Raw genomic sequence first — 14,629 nt, 5'->3', positions numbered from 1 at the left:
ATAGTAAAGGTCAGGGAGTTGTGATCACCATCAGCGAAATGCTCTCCCACCGAGAGATCTGCCACCTGGCCTGGTTCGTTGCCAAGCACCAAATCCAACATAGCCTCCCCTCTAGTCGGCCTATCTACATATTGAGTCAGCGAGTCATGTGGGCAGCGAATTCCAGATCATGACCAATTGCTGCGTAACAACGTTCTTCCTCACATCCTACCTCTTGCCCAAAGCCTTATATCTGGTGTCCCCTAGTCCTTGTACAATCAGCTAACGGGAACAGTTTTTTTTTTGTCTACCTTATCCAAAACTGTCATAATCATGTACATCTCTATCAAATCTCGCTCAAATCACCTTTGTTTGAGGGAGAACAACCACAGATTCCCCAACCTGACCTTTTTTTTTTAGCTAAAATCCTCATCCCTGGAACTATTCTGGTAAATCTCCTCTGCACCTTAAGAACCCTCGCATCCTTCCTGAAGCATAGTGACCAAAACTGGATGCATTGCTCTAGTTTCGGCCTAACCAGAGCTTTAGTCTTAAACCATTAAGAAAAAAATTGATTTGTCTTTTTCAGATCTAAAGTGATGACTTCACACTTCCCAACATAAATTCTATCTGCCCTAGTTTTGCTCACTTAGTCTGTCATCGTGCCTTTGTAACTTCTTGTTCCCATCCACACTCCCTTCCTAACTTAATGTAATCTGAAAACTTGGATATATGGCCCTATTCCTTTATCCAAGTCATATGGTGAAAATGCAGAGGCCCAGTACAGATCCTTGGAAAACACCACTTGTCACAAACCACCAATTACATAATGTCCCCTTTATCCCCACTTTCTATCTATTACCACTCAACCCATGTCACAAGGTTACCTCCAATTCCATGTATTCTCATTTTTGCTAATAACTTCTTGTGTCCCGGAGCCTTATCAAATGCCTTCTGGCAGTCCATATTGACACCATCCATAGCGATTCCCTATCTAGCATGCTAGTGACAAACAATTTTACTAGACTAATCAGGCATGACCTATCCTTCACAAATTCATGCTGACCCTCTTTGATCAGCTGACAATTGTCCAAGTGCTCAGTATCTCTGGCCTGAATTTTAAGGTCCAAATGGGCTGGGAGCGGGCGTGTCCGGTAACACATGCGTAAACTGGAAGTAAGCGCAGTACGCCTATCAGTGGCATTTTAACCCAGAAACGGCATTGCTATATTATTTCCGGGTTTCCTGACCAATTAACTTAAACGGGTGTGATGACAACCCACATGAATTGATTTCAACTCCAATATTTAAAGGGACATTCCAAAAATAAAATTTGATGAATTCTGGAGATGGGAGCAGAACACAAGGAAATGACAGAATGGAGTGCACATGCTGACAAGCTGTGCCTCATTTTAGTGACACCTCCCTGGATGCAATTCTGGGGGATGTAAGGGCCTGCAGCAAAGTAGTCTCCCTATTGATAGTAGGAAGAAGCATGCCAGTGAAACAAAGGCATGGCTGGAGGTTGCCCATGAGGTCAGCAGCAGGAATGTGGTGCCACACTCATGGATTCAATGTTGTGAAAGATTTAATAACCTAAGCAGGGCAGGAACGGGTGATTACAGTGGCACGTTAAACTGCACCCTGATGTGTGTATCACACCAAGCCCTGCCTTCTCAAGCCAACTCCAGCACATCACTTCTCACACCAACTCACCTTGCAGATACAAATATCCCTCTCTGTCTATGCACTTCCTCACATCCCCATCTCTCCATCCACCTCACCCTCATCTTTATGCAATGACATTCCTATCCCTCATTGTCACCCTCAACAAATGTTCCCCATCCATCTATTTAACACATGTCATACTCTCACTCATAGATCTTCTTTCCCTCCTTGCACAAGAGAATACATCCCCCAGAGCTTGAGGAAGAGGCAGAGAACTGGAGGTAGCCCTCCAGTTGTCTCACAACAGACAGCTGCAGAGGAGGAGGGACTGGACGTCAGCAGAGTCTCAGTGCGCTTGGTCCTCACAGATGAAGGCCTCTCAGCTACTTGGTGATGAAATTAAATATCAGATAGCCACATGGCAGACAATACTCCTGTTGATGTGATGGCAGCAGCAAGTGAAATATCATATGCATAATGATCAGTTAAAACATTCTTACTGTGACAGTTCTAATTTATGTCTTTAATCTTCCACAAGATCTTCAAGTATGCCAAAGGAGGTGGTTCAGGAGGACAGTGACTCTGAGGATGCATCGTCACAGAACTCATGCAAACCATACACCAGCTCGGATACTCACACTTCGGTGGGACTGTTAAGGGTTTTCACCTGGTGGCTCACACAAGCAAGAGTAGATGGTAGAGTAGGGACAGCAGTGGAGAGCCCGCGTTGGAATGCGCAGAAGTCTCCAAGCTCTGTTCAGCTGGACACAGATGCTATACCTCTGGGGGCTGTCAACGAAGAGGATAGTTCTTGAGTAGCAGCAGAGAATGTGCGATGTACAGGCGGGCGGTTCCAGCTTCACTGTGCACTCTTGCAGAGAGATTGGAGAAGTCTATCTCAAGCATGAGTGGCATGATGTCGCAGGCCATTGCGATGATGCCTTTATCCATGGGACGAATGACCATCTACATGGAGCATCAAACGAGTGCATGCAGGCCCTCACCAATTACTTGCATGCTATGAATGCCTCCTTAAATACGATTCATGATACTTTAGCCTTGCCCATTAGTTGCAACACTGATCTGCAGCAAAGTGTTTTCCAGCTCATTTCTAGCAGGGAAGTGTGGGTGGGCCATGAGAGGGTTGATGGTGAAAGGGGACATGGAAGTGGGGACTCAGCTCAAAGTGCTTCCTTCTACTTCTCACCCATTGGGGAGCGCAGCCCAGTCAGTACCCCACATGCTGCCTCATGTCCCAATAGCCAAGTCTGCCCCTACACAGATGCAGTTGGAGCTGTCTTTGGTGGGGTCTTCATGGGCTCCAATGCCCAGAGGATCTCAACCAAGAGCATCTCAGCAGTCAGAGCAGGGATCTGAGCAGCCTGCCTTTACCTCTGTTGCATCATGTAGGAGTGCTAAGAAGACGAGGAATAAAGATTTGTAGTTGCATAGGGGTGTACACGTGAATGTGATACACAATATTACAAAGTTAATTTTCTGGTTTATTTTTGAACCACATAGATATTATTTGTTTCCAGCACTTTCCCACATTGTCCATATTTGGTTATATCCTGACACGCGGCCTTGTCACTTCTGATGAATGGTAAGACAAGAATTGTTGCCAAGCAATTGGGGACTGTGATGGGGATGCCTGGTTGTCTGCAGGACACCTTTGTGGTGGGGAAAGGGGTGGGACTGGTGGGGGAAGTTGCATGTGCCTGTCAGATGGGTGAATTAGTGGAACTAACTGAATCTTGCACTAATGAGGGCATCCAAAGTAGCAATATGCACTGCTACTGGTGCTTTGACCATATCATGTCCTGCCTCCTTTTCCTCGGAATCATCTGAAGAGGTTCTGTGCTTTGCAACTTGTTCCTCCACAGGCCCAAACTTGCTGTTTGATAGTGTTGTGCAGAGCGCACCCCACCAGGACCATTCTGGAGACTCTTACTGGTGTGTATTGAAGGGCATCTCCAGATCTGTACAGGTACCTGAAGGGCATTTTCAGTGTGCCAATGGCTTGCTCAGTATCACATCTGATTCCCCATGGTTTTCATTGTATTGCTCCTTGGCCTCATTGGTTGCATTCCTCATGGGTGTCATCAGCCACATTTTTGGTGGAGTATTCCTTGTTTCCGGGCAACTAGTCGGTAAGTCTGCCTTGAGGTGCTAAGAGATTAGGGAGAGTGGACTGCCATAGGCCAAAAGCATCATGGCAGCTGTCTGGAATCTTACGCACTCCTGTATGAACATATTTTTGTGCCTGGACAGAACTAGAAGTGCCCTTCAGTGTGCAATAGCCAGAATCTCCAGAATATTTGTGGTGTGCTGTGCTCTGCACAACATTGCACAGCAGCAAGGTTTGGACTTACAGGAGGCACAGAGCCTCTTCAGATGATTCCAAGGAGGAGGTGGAACATGACGCGGCCAAGGCACCAGCAGCAGAACACATTGCTGCCAGGATGCCCTCATTATTGTGAGATTCACTTAGTTTCCACTAGTCCACCCATCTGACAATCATATGCAAAAAATACTCTCTCACTCCTTTCCCCCAACACAAAACAGTCCTACAAACAACCAAGCATCCCTTTCACAGCCCTCCTTTGCTTGGCTTCAGTTCCTGACAATTCACCAGCTGCACACTGGTGGAGTGGAAGCCCTTGTAGTTAATGAATACTGCTGAGTGATCTGGGGTCCTATAATTGCCACATCCGGCAGTCGATGATGCCTGTACCTGTTGAAAGCCAGCCAGTGCCTCAAACTTGAAAGCCTGCTCACTCTGACTGGCATCATTGGTGGCTAAGTTGGCATAATGGCCTGCCCTGGAAAACAAGCCATCATTTACCTGTATCATTCATTTGTGGGCTGCTGACTGTGAGACCCTACAAATCTCTCTGGCAGAGCCCTGGAAGGCTGCAGAGACAAAAATGATTGAGGGCAGTGGTGACTTTGCCAGCCATTGATAAAGCATGACCACTAGGCCTAGTTGGTCGCAGCTTTTGTTCCAGCAGGATGCAGATATCTGTCACTACCTGACATGAGACCCTGAGTGTCCTGAGACACTTGTGTTCTGACATGTCAAGGAAACTTATGCTTTGCTTATCACCCTGTGTTACATTTATGGGCTCCTGCAAGCTGCATCTCTCTGCTCATCCTATCTCCCGAGGAGCTGCAAGTCTGTGAGGAGCAGGCTGTTGCTGCTCCTACTCCTGCTGGTCGTCTTGATGCTGCTGGTCTTGGTCCTCATCTGAGTGGCATCTATGCTGATCTGAGCTCCAAAGTGGAGATCAGACATATAAACCTCCAAAGTTGTGAAAATAACCTCTCCGCACAATTACAGTGAATAAAGCCTTTTGCACAAACAGGCAAGAAAGCAGCTGTGAGGTTTCAGTACATATAGGCATAGTTCCCTCTGATATCTTAAGCCCCATTGCTCTCACCTTGCTTTCATTGGTGAGTTCCTGAAAGCCCAGGAAACCCATGGACCCGCAGTTAAGTTGCAAAAGCCTTGTTAATATTGCTGTCATTGGGTGATTAACATATTGAAATTGACAACCCACCTCACCCAAGGGGATTGCTCACACACAGCCTAATGTTCTACAATTAAATGCGTAAGCCAGCGGGTTGGAGCTGACTTCCCGAAATGCTGACAATTTCCCCACTTTTAACTCCCCCACAGCCCTCCCCACCCCAAATCTCAAACCCATGCAATTTTAAATTCCATTCTCTATCTCTGATGATAGATTCTAGTAACTTTCCAACAATTGATTTTATACTGAATCTAGAGAGCTTTAGGAAACTATGACTCATGAATCTACACTTTCTTCACCTATTTCTATTAATAGCCTGGGGTGGGAACCATCAGGTTTTGGAGATTATTTTAAGACCCATTATTGTCTCCATTATGATTTTTGTCTTATATTAAATCTACTTAGTTCCTCCCTTTGACTTATTTGTAGGTTCCCTTGTACTGCTGTTATTTTGACCTCTTCCTACGCTGTTTACACAGATATAAAGTATTCATTTAACAAGTCTGCCATTTCCTTATTATCCATTGTCGTCTTGCCTGGGCTCACATTTCCCTTCCATCCTTCTCCTATCAATATATTTAGAAAAACATTTGCTGTTAGTTTTTTTCCATATTCCCCTGTTCCACGTTCGCTTGCATTTGTACAAGCTTTTTCTTTTAACTTGATACTTATCTCATTAGTTATCCATGGTGCTTAACTCCGCAAGTGGAGCGTTTGCCTTTTAGGCATATATACTGGTTTTGTAACGTAGCAAATGCTTCTTTGAATACTTCCCAATCTTTGTCTATGGGTTTATCCATTAACAGTTCAGCTCCGTTTTCTGTGGTCAGTTAATTTCTCATCCCTTCAAAATTTGCCCTACTTATATTTAAAGCCTAGGTTTGTAACTCTCCCTTCTCAATATCAACCTAATATCACATTCAATTAAATTATGTTCATTATTGGGATTCTGTAATGGGATTGAAAGCAGAGGGTTAATACTACTACAAAAAACGTTCTCACCCAAGTCAACTGGATCTATTTAACAATTATTAATTTAAATTTGTAACGCCCTTGTCACTGTGCAAACCAATTCAAAATGACCAATTTGTTTAAAAAGTGCAAATGAAAATTGAATTGAGGCAGTGTTTTTTTTTTAAAGGATTATTTTTCAACTTCTGATTGCCTTTCCAACCATATGTATTTCTTGGTTAACAAGTGGAATTTCAGACGTCCTATTGTATATATTATTTAATGCATTTCACTTGCAATTTTGCTGATTTTTTTTCACTGATAAATTCCTGAATTTTAAAATGATTTCTATTTATTTGACTGATTTTCATCTCAAGATTGACAGACTTAACAACTTGAATAATAATTATGGTTAAAATTAATGAAATGTCTAGAGTTATTTACCAATTTTTAAAATGTATGTATAATGTTATAAACTATATACATAACTGGGGAAAGCTTATAACTTATAAGATAAGGAAATAAGTGTTTAGGTAACATTTTCCTCTTTCACCCAGAACATACAGTATTAATTATGCATTTGGCTTAAGATTTCATTTTGATTGTAATAGAAGAATATGGCATATTGCTGAAAATGCTGCTTTGTTCTAACCCCTAAAATGCAAAATTTGTGGTGTTTAGCGGAAACTCTAGACGACGCCATTTTTTCTGTGTTTCTTACTGAAGAAGATTGGGTAACTCCTGCAGAAATTCTATCTCTTTTGCATTTCACCTGCCCTTGTTTGATGCAGTCCTCCCTGCACCTCACAATGTGGTGCCTGAAGATATTGTAAAATTCCCCTGTTGTGACTGTTAGTAAATGCTGCCTAGGGTCAGGTGATTTAAGCATCCTCTGCTTTGTTTCTTCAGTGAAAGTAAGAGATGTTAAAGTCACCCAAAACCCAAACTTGACTTCCAAGACACATGCAAAATTGTGAAAAGTACAACTGTTTTATATATGGGCACTGTGTTCCCAGGGATACTGTAGCTGAAATGCCTATTTTTATAGGTATATAGTTTCACTCATTTCCAGGACAGGTATTGTACTCATTTTTTTGATTAAACACATGGGGCTGGATTTTAAAGCCCCCCTCCCATCGGAAACGTTGGGGGGGCAATGAAAATTGGTGCAGCGGAAGCCTGCCACCAACCCAACGGCGACAGACCCCGTGCAGATCTCGGCGGCGGCAGCAAGGCCTCATGGCTGCCGCCCCACCGCTCAGTGACAGGACCCCCATTTATATATGGAAAGTACTTTACATATCAGAATTAATGATGCTTCCCAAATCGCCACACCGATCTTCATTCGGGCGGCTGACAACGCCGTGCCTTCGAACACCGTTCAGGGAAAAGTGGCGCGACACCTGTGGGGAGGGGGGAGGAGGATTTTTTCTCTGTGCAGGAGTGGGGGAGCAAGGTTAAAACAATGTGGATGGGAAAGGATAAAGGCCATGCAAATGAGCCGCCATGTTTGAAATCGCGGTGGCTCCGTGACGTGTGCCCGTATGGGCAGGGCGTATGTTTTTACATCCGCCGCCTATTTCAGCGGCTGTCTCTTAAACTGCAGCCCTTGGTATCAGATTGTTTACTAGTGATCTTCAAATACCTAAATGTTACAAACACATGACAGTAAAGGCCTGCTACCCAACCGGAAGCTGACGGGACCTGACGACGTGTCGGGTTCGGGTCGGGTCGCTCGTCCAGGTCCGGCTTTTGGGCTCAGACCAGGTCCGGGTCAGACATGCACTGTATTAATTGGACTTGAAAAGTTGTTCAAAACGATGAAGATTGGAGCCACAAAGTCAGTGATTGTTTGGTCATGAGTTAAACAGAAACCCATGGAGTTGTGCCCAGACAGGTTGTGCCACACTGTACCAGTATCTGTGTGGTTAAAATAAACACAGCAATTGCCTGAAGGTTCAGAAAATATCATTAAACATTACCTAGACTCCTGCTTTACAGGTTGAAATACTTGCTGCAAGTTTATCCAGTGAGCAGCTGAGATGCAGAGACCAGGAAGGTCCTGAGTGATTAATTATTATAAAATATACAGTATTTATATAAAAAATATAAAATGATCACTGTCAGGACTCTAGTCTACACACATACACTACTGCACTAGACTGGTAAACAATTGAAACTTTAACTGTTCTTAATTTAAAAATATGACTATATAGAATCATAGAAATTTGCAACTCAGAAGGGGGCCATTCAGCTTGTCATGCTAACTCTTTGTCATGATTAGTCCCACATGCCCACTTTTTGTCTATCACTAAGTTCCTTATCCTCAAGTACCTGTCCAAATCCCTTTTAAAATTATTTACAGAATCAGCTTCCACCACTTATTCAGGTAGAGCATTCCAGATCCCGACAACTCTGAGTGAAAACATTTTTCCTCATCTCCCCTCTAGATATTTTTCCAATCATTTTGAATCTGTGACCTCCAGTTATTGACCCACTTGCCAGAGGGAATAATTTTTCTCGATCGAAGCCTATTATCTTGAAAACCTCTATTAGGCCACCTCTTAACCTTTCCTGTTCCAAGGAGAATAGACGTAACTTTTCCAACTTCTCCTTATAACTAAAGTCTCTCATCTCTAGTAATATACTGGTTAATCTTCTCTATACCCTTTGCATCTTCCCTGAAGTATGGTGCCCAGAATTATCCACAGTACTCTAGCTGAGGTTTAACCTGATCTAGCATGATCTCTGTGCTTTTACATTCACTTCTTCTATTTATAAATACAAGTAACCCATATGTTTTTTAACCACCTTATCCAGTTGCCCTGCCACCTTTAGGCATTTGTGTATATGAACACCAAAGTCTCTCTGCTACTTTGCCAAGTTTTGTATAATCTGCATATAGCAGCCATGTAGTTTTGTAATCAAAATTAGTAATATGCATTTATATGCCAAACCTAAATCAAAACCTTTACTTCATCTTATTTATTACAATATCATATTTTATTAAATTATGCCTTATTTAGCAAAGCTGTGATTTTACATTAAGAGGATCAATTGGGAGTGGCAAATCTGAAAAATTCCAGCAATCTGAAGGATAGATGTTAAAATATTGACAAACCTGAGTTTATTCAATCAGTATCTGAGTCATACTGACCAGGAAGGTCGCAAATTTGATCCCAAGTATGTTCTGTTTGCTGATCTTAGCCAGGGTAGATAAAATTGGATTCAGCACCCTGAACTAGGCAGAACTAAAGAATAGCCCAATGAAAAATAACTAAAGCTTACAGTTACATAGCTTGCCAGCACTTACTGTTGAGGCTCATATTTCAATAGTGGCTGTTTGAGTAGGTACCAGAGGGCAGCTGCCGCTTATAGAAGGTGCTCCAGGAAGGCGTGAACACATTTAAGAGAATAGAAAATTGGTGATAAAGACAGTAAAGATTTTTTTTAACAATCCAGTAAGGAGAACAGCCACACCATCCATTTATTTAGCTGTTGTTTGAGCCTGCAGATGCCAGTGTACTGCTGCACAGCACATTCTAAAGCTGGTAATACTAACAACAAATATTTATGATACTTATACAATTTTTGTTTAACAAGCTGTAACATTTTGCATGAAAATTGCATGTATTTTCTAGCAATAAATCTGCATGTTTGTTGAATTCAATGTTGTTATGTTTTATTTGCATGGTTGTTTACATCTTTGTAAAAGCAGTTTTATTACTCACCAAGCAACAGGACAAAGCATAATCCTGTTTGGACTGGAGGAAGATATTGAGTGGGGTTACCCAGGGGGTCAGTATTAGGAACATTGATTTTCTTGATCTACATTAATGATTTAGACTTAGATGTGCAGGGCACAAATTCAAAATCTGCAGATGACAGAACTTGAAAGTATTGTGTACCGTGAGGAAGATGATGAAAGACTTCAAGAGGATAGAGACAGGCTGGTGAAATGGGTGGATATCTGGCAGATGAAATTTAATGCAGAGAAGTGTGAAGTGATGCATTCTGGTAGGAAGAACGAGGAAAGGCAATATAAAATAAAGGATACAATTCTAAAAGGGGTGCAGGAGCAGAGGGACCTGGGGCAAATGTGCACAAATCTTGTAAAGATGACAGAACAGATTGAGAAAGCAGTTAATAAGGCATACAGGATCCTGGGCTTTATAAATAGAGCACAAGAGCAAGAAAGTTATGATGAGCCTTTATAAAACATTGGCTTGTCCACAACTGGAGTAGTCTATCCAATTCTGAGCACCACACTTTAGGAAGGATGTGAAGGCATTATAGAGAAGGTGCAGAAAAAATTTACAAGAATGGTTCCGGGGATGAGAGACTTCAGTTACATGGATAGACTGGCGAAGCTGGGACTGTTCTCATTAGGGAAGAGAAGGTTGAGAGGATATTTAATAGGGGTGTTCAAAATTGTGAGGGGTTTGGACAGAGATAGGGAGCAATCTTTCCCATTGGCGGAAGGGTCGAAAACCAGAGGACACCAATTGAAACCGATTGGCAAAAGAACATGAGGAAAAACTTATTTTATGCAGCAAGTGGTTAGGATCTGAAATGCACAGCCTGAGTGTGTGGTGGAGGCAGATTCAGTCGTGGTTTTCAAAAGGGAATTGGTTAATTATCTGAAGAGAAAAGATTTCCAGGACGATAGGGAAAAGGCAGGGGAGTGGGACTAAATGATTCGCTCTTACAGAGAGCTGCCATGGACACAATCAGCTGAATAGCCTCCTTCTGTGCTGTAATCAATCTATGATTTTTTTTTGATGTGGCTGCAGTGTCATAATGTCATTGTGTCACAAAAAGCCATTTTACCCATCGAGTCCTTGCTGGGTCTCTGTAGAACAAGCCAATCAGTCCCATTCCCCTCCTCTATCCCCGTAGCCTTGCACGTTTATTTCCTTCAAATGGTACCATCAATTAATGGGAACAACTGTTCCTTGTCTACCTTATATAAGCCTGTCATAATCTTGTACACCTTTATCAAATCTCCCGTCAATCTCCTTTGCTGTAAGGAGAACAACCCTAGTTTCTCCAACCTAAACTTGTAGCTAAAATCCCTAATTCCTGAAACCTTTCTGGTAAATTGCCTCTGCACCCTATCAAGGACCATCACATCCTGCCTAAAATGTGGTGACCAGAACTGGACGCAATATTGTGGTTGTGGCCTAACCAGAGCTTTATAAAGGTTTAGCATAACTTCCCTGCTTTTGTACTCAATACCTCAATTTATGAAGCCCATGTGCTTTAATAATTACTCTCTCGATATGTCCTGCCACCTTCAAAGATCCATGCACATGAACCCCCAGGACCCTCTCTCCCTACACACCCTTTAGAACTGTGCCATGAAGTCTATATTGCCTCTCCCTATCCCTTCTGCTAAAATACATCCCTTCACATTCCTCTGTATTAAATTCAATCTACCACTTGTCTGCCCATTCTGCTAGCCTATCTATGTCCTGTTGCAATCGATTGATATCATCCTCGCTGTTAACTACATCTCCAAGTTTGGTATTGTTGGTAAATTTTGAAATTTTATTCTTCCAATATCCAAGAATATATATATATATATATATATATCAAAAAATCTGTGGTCCTAGCACTGAGTCTTGGGGAACACTACTGTCTACTATCCTATAGTCTGGAAAACAACCATTTAATACAACTCACTGTTATCTGTCCTTAATCCAATTTTTTATCAAAACTGACATTGACCCTAAAGGCCTGCTCGGGTCTGCAAAAAAAACCCGACCTGAGCCCGACAGAACCACAACCGACCCGGCCCGAGTCCTTCCATTTTTTCCCGCACCTGACCCGACCATCAGTTAACTTACCTTCCGTTTTTCACTTTGTTGCTGATCTGTACGAGCTTAAAATAACTGTAACAAAACCACCTTTCTAGTTCAAAAATTACATTAACATTGGAGCCACTTACCTGTGATAGAGCATGTCTGACCCGGCCTAATCCGAGCCCGAATGCTGGACCCGGAAGCACAACCCGACCCGCACCAGATACATGTCATCGGGTCCCGTCGGGTTCGGGTCGGGTAGCAGGCCTTTAACTGACCATACTATACCATGAGCCTCAATTTTGTCAACCAGCCTTTTATGTGGTACTTTGTCAAACGCTTCCTTAAAATCCATGTAGACAACATTACATTCCCTTCATCAACCTTCTCTGTTACTTCATCAAACAATTCAGTTAGAATAGTCAAGCTGGGGCCGGACAGCCCGCCCTATCCACATCAACTGCCATTGTTTATGTCCGTTTATGGCAGCGGAAGTATAAATTTTGGCCTCCTGTCTCCATCACAATCCTTCCTGTCCCACAATTTCTCTTTCTCATTCTTCTCTCATTCATTTCCCGTCTTCATCGATCTCTGCCATTCCCTGTGTCTCTGCTTCTCATTCTAACATTCCCCTCTCCTATAGCTTTCCTCCCTCTTCCATATTTTTTCTCCCTCTCTCACACAGGCCCTTTCTCTCATTCCTCACTTCTGCCTCTTAGTGCATCACACTTCTGTTCTTTTCTCCACATATAGATTCCTTCCCTCTTACTTCCTGTCTTAATTCTCATTCTCCTTGTTTCTGTCTCTTGCTGTCTCATATTCTTGTTTCTGTCTCTTGCTGTCTCATATTCTCACTTTTGCTCATCACCCATTCTCATCACACATTCCTCCTCTCATTCCCTCTCTCAATTCTCATTACCTGTGTCTCTACCTTTCTGTCCTTCACAAGCCTCTCTATTTCTCATCACTATTCTCACCGTCTTATACTCTTACGCTGTGTATTCAAAGCTGAAGTAAATGTGGATAGTCTATTAGTACTTTTTATTAACATGCAACCACTCTTAGCTCACATCAGATTTTTTTAACCAAAATTTGTGATGGGGGACGATAATCCATAGTTCCCTTTTTCCCAGGTTTTAATAAAGCCTAAAAGCTTAACTTGAGGACTGAGAAGGATAAGGTTTTCCAGGGAAGTTTGATTTTTATTTTAGAGACCGTAATGAAAGCTGGAATAAATTGTTTAAATATATTTTTAACAGCCCTACCTGTACAATGCTGGAAAGTGGGATTAGAATAGATAGGTACTTGATGGCCGGCACGGACACGAGAGGCCAAACGGTCTGTTTCTGTGCTGCATGACTCTATGATGTTTAGCTTTTACCAAGCTATTTCTTGTGCCTCATTGTATTCAACCTCTAAATAGGCCATATCCAAATGGATACTGGGCCAATTGAAATGTTCAAGACTGACATTGACAGATTTTTGTGACTTAAGGGTATCAAGGGATATGAAGCCTGGGTGGGTAAATGGAGTTGAGATGCAGATGAACCGTGATCTAATTGAATGATGGAACAAGCTTGCAGGGCTAAATGGTGTACTCCCCTTCCGATGTTCCTCTAGTTCAAGCATTGAGAATGTCAGAGTCATAACTACTCTGTGCCAGATGTACCTGGTGCCAGAGCAGAAACCACCGTAACAACTAAGTGTCAATATCAGTACAGCTTCATCTTTCAGGAACATTGGGGTCCACACAGATTATCCTCAACAGTTGTTTTTACACCATTTGCCATCAACATTTCCTGTTGAAGTTGGGACAGTCAATGATTATGGGGCCACTTGCTCCAATTTTTTTTAAGGCTTTGATTCAACCTGCAAACCACAAAACTTGGCCTTTCATATAGTTGAACTGTTATAAATCCAGTCTTTTGCAACCCCATTAATGAAGAGTATTTCTCTTCTAATAACACTGCCATCAGTAATGGCCGGTGCAATTATCAGATAACAAGAGCAACAGCATACTGGCCTATTCAATCTGTGCCACCTCCAGCCACTCCACCATACTAACTTTGCATGGTGGCCTGGAGTCTTACTGTCGACGGCTTACTGTTGCAAAGGGGCATTGATAGATTCGGTGAGTGGGGAAAACTGTGGCAGATGGAGTTCAGTGAGGTCATCCATTTTGAACCTAAGAAAGATAGATCAGAGTATCTTCTAAATAGTGAGAAGTCAAGAACTGTCGATCAGCAGAGCAATTTAGGGGTCCAAGTACAGAATTCGCTAAAACCTGGTGGACAGGTGCAAAAAATACTTTAAAAGGCTCGTGGAATGTTAACCTTTATCTCGAGAGGGCTGGAATTAAAGGGGTAGAAGTTATGTTATAGTTATATAAAACTCTGGTTAGACCCTATCTGTAGTACTATGTTTACTTCTGGGCACTGCAGCTGAGGAAGGATATATTCAGATTGGTCGGTGGGGGGGAATGGGTGGTGCAGTGCAGGTTCACCAGAATAATACCAAAGCTAAAAGGGTTAAATTATGAGGACAGATTGCATAAACCGGGCTTGTATTTGCCTGAATCTAGAAGATTAAGGAATAGTCTAATTGAGGTGTTCAAGGTGATTAAAGGATTTAATAGGGTAGATAGAAACTATTTCCCCTGGTGGGAGAATGCAGAACACGGGGTCGTAACCTTAAAAT

At 42.4% G+C, this 14,629-nt stretch overlaps 1 protein-coding gene across 10 annotated transcripts in view; it reads left to right on the top strand.

Annotated features, from left to right (window-relative positions):
- zdhhc14 (zinc finger DHHC-type palmitoyltransferase 14) overlaps positions 1 to 14,629 on the top strand; it is a 336,569-nt gene that overhangs the window by 282,899 nt on the left and 39,041 nt on the right. Inside the window, exon 10 of one of the 10 annotated variants that reach the window (XM_068044783.1) lies at positions 2,186 to 3,325. The exons of the other annotated variants lie outside the window; for them this stretch is intronic. The gene's annotated coding sequence lies outside the window, so the exon portion shown is untranslated. Of the gene's footprint in view, positions 1 to 2,185; positions 3,326 to 14,629 lie in introns of those variants that run through there. 10 annotated transcript variants of the gene reach the window in all.

The sequence above is a fragment of the Heterodontus francisci genome, chromosome 13, assembly GCF_036365525.1.
Source record: "Heterodontus francisci isolate sHetFra1 chromosome 13, sHetFra1.hap1, whole genome shotgun sequence".
NCBI lineage: Eukaryota > Metazoa > Chordata > Chondrichthyes > Heterodontiformes > Heterodontidae > Heterodontus > Heterodontus francisci.
Note: the sequence above shows the minus strand (reverse complement) of the source record. Positions and strands in the feature narration are given on the sequence as shown.